General features: G+C 76.1%; 2 non-coding genes across 2 annotated transcripts in view; both read left to right on the top strand.

Annotated features, from left to right (window-relative positions):
• The first annotated feature begins 1,595 nt into the window (after positions 1-1,595).
• Positions 1,596-1,749, top strand: LOC147185404 (5.8S ribosomal RNA). Its single transcript, XR_015099583.1, has one exon. It is a non-coding gene; the product is annotated as a 5.8S ribosomal RNA (ribosomal RNA).
• Positions 1,750-2,123: 374 nt separating this feature from the next.
• Positions 2,124-2,500, top strand: part of LOC147185403 (28S ribosomal RNA) — a 4,301-nt gene continuing 3,924 nt past the window's right edge. Inside the window, exon 1 of the ribosomal RNA XR_015099585.1 lies at positions 2,124-2,500. This exon is cut by the window's right edge and continues 3,924 nt beyond it. This is a non-coding gene — a ribosomal RNA (28S ribosomal RNA).

The raw sequence follows: 2,500 nt of genomic DNA, 5'->3' as shown, positions 1-2,500 counted from the left end.
GGCACGTGGCCCCCAGCCCCCGCGGCCCGACCCCGCGGTGCCGTCGGAGGCGGCGCCGGCGCACCCCGGCCTCCCGAGTTCGGAGCGGATGGATGGGCGGAGGAGGACGGCGGCGGCGGCGGCGACGTCGAAGGCGGCACGCGGGGAGAGGCGCGGGGCGGGGGCACGTGGCCCCCAGCCCCCGCGGCCCGACCCCGCGGTGCCGTCGGAGGCGGCGCCGGCGCACCCCGGCCTCCCGAGTTCGGAGCGGACGGATGGGCGGAGGAGGACGGAGGCGGCGGCGGCGACGTCGAAGGCGGCCCGCGGGGAGAGGCGCGGGGCGGGGGCACGTGGCCCCCAGCCCCCGCGGCCCGACCCCGCGGTGCCGTCGGAGGCGGCGCCGGCGCACCCCGGCCTCCCGAGTCATGAGCGGACAGATGCAAACGGATGGGCGGAGGAGGACGGCGGTGGCGGCGGCGGCGGCGGCGGCGGCGACGTTGAAGGCGGCCCGCGGGGAGAGGCGCGGGGCGGGGGCACGTGGCCCCCAGCCCCCGCGGCCCGACCCCGCGGTGCCGTCGGAGGCGGCGCCGACGCACCCCGGCGCGCCCCGGCCTCCCGAGTCATGAGCGAACAGATGCAAACGGTTGGGCGGAGGAGGACGGCGGTGGCGGCGGCGGCGGCGGTGGCGACGTCGAAGGCGGCCCGCGGGGAGAGGCGCGGGGCGGGGGCGTGAAGGAGACGGGCGGGGGGTACGGTGCCGGTCTTTGGCCGGTCGCCTACACCCCCGCCCCGACCCGTAAGCGCCCCCAGCCCCCGCGGCCCGACCCCGCGGTGCCGTCGGCGGCGGCGCCGGCGCACCCCGGCGCTCCCCGGCCCCCCGAGTCCAGAGCGAACACACGGGCGGAGGAGGACGGCGGCGGCGGCGGCGGCGGCGACGTCGAAGGCGGCCCGCGGGGAGAGGCGCGGGGCGGGGGCACGTGGCCCCCAGCCCCCGCGGCCCGACCCCGCGGTGCCGTCGGCGGCGGCGCCGGGGCGCTCCCCGCCGCGCCCCGGCCCCCCGAGTCCGAAGCGTGAGAAACGCCGATAGGCGGCGGGCGGCGGCGGCCGCGCGGCCGCGGGGCGGCGGGCGGGTGCGCCGCGGGCGTCGCGGGGGGGGGAGGAAGGTCAGGAGGACGGTGTCGGGCGCGGGGTGTATGTCGGTTCGCGTCGTCGCGCGGCCGGCCGCTCCCCGCGTCCCGCCCGGCCCCCGCCGGCCCCCCCCCCCGGTCAGGCGCCCGTCGGCGTTCCCCGACCGCCCCACCCCGCGCGTCCGCGCGGTCGTCGACGTCCCGTCCGCCTTGTCAACGCTCCCATAGTCCAGGCCGGGCCGCGGCCGGCGTCGGGGACCACTCCCCCGCCGGTGCCATCGCGACCTGGCCGACCTCGGAACCTTACCCCCAGTCGCCGGGTACCCAACCTTCTCGCCACCTTCGGCGGCGAGCGGGGGGTTCAATGTCTCCGAAGTCCCCCCCCGGCCTGCCGGCGGGGCGGGGGGGGCTAGGAGCGCCCGGAGGCGCCGTTATCCCCCTTTTTAACCCCTTCTCTGAATGTTGGCCAAAACCGCAAACCAAACGTACGACTCTCAGCGGTGGATCACTCGGCTCGTGCGTCGATGAAGGACGCAGCTAGCTGCGAGAACTAATGTGAATTGCAGGACACATTGATCATCGACACTTTGAACGCACCTTGCGGCCCCGGGTCCCTCCCGGGGCCACGCCTGTCTGAGCGTCGCTTGTACATCTATCGGGATCGGGGCGCCCACGGGCGCCCCCCTCCCGCGGTTGGGGCGTCGCGGGCCACCGCCGGCCTACCCCCCCCACCTTCCCTCCCCGCACGGGGAAATGGGGGTGGGGGGGGCGGACGGCACGGCCCTCGTCCCCCTAAGTATAGACCCGACCGCCCGCGCCCTCGACGGGCCCGACCACCGCGCGGCCGCAGGGGCCCGCGGCGGCTGCCGATGGAGGATCCGTCCCCCGCCGCGCAGTCCGCCGCGACGCACCGCGCGGCCGCGTAGGAGTCGTGCGCCCGGCGAGGCGCGGGGTTAACGGCCGACCCCCGATGACGGGAGGCGATCCGTCGCCCCCGCCTCTAACCCCGTTCGACTACGACCTCAGATCAGACGAGACGACCCGCTGAATTTAAGCATATTACTAAGCGGAGGAAAAGAAACTAACAAGGATTCCCTCAGTAGCGGCGAGCGAAGAGGGAGAAGCCCAGCGCCGAATCCCCGCCCGGCGGAGGGCGCGGGACATGTGGCGTATAGAAGGTCGCTTTGCCCGGCGCCGCCCGGTGGGGGCCCGAGTCCTTCTGATGGAGGCTCTGCCCGAGGACGGTGTGAGGCCGGTAGCGGCCCCCGGCGCGCCGGGGCGAGGCCTTCTCGGAGTCGGGTTGTTTGGGAATGCAGCCCAAAGCGGGTGGTAAACTCCATCTAAGGCTAAATACTGGCACGAGACCGATAGCGGACAAGTACCTTAAGGGAAAG

This window comes from Hippocampus guttulatus, unplaced genomic scaffold (genome assembly GCF_054856545.1).
Source record: "Hippocampus guttulatus isolate MCC_2025c unplaced genomic scaffold, RoL_Hgut_1.0 HiC_scaffold_151, whole genome shotgun sequence".
NCBI lineage: Eukaryota > Metazoa > Chordata > Actinopteri > Syngnathiformes > Syngnathidae > Hippocampus > Hippocampus guttulatus.
Note: the sequence above shows the minus strand (reverse complement) of the source record. Positions and strands in the feature narration are given on the sequence as shown.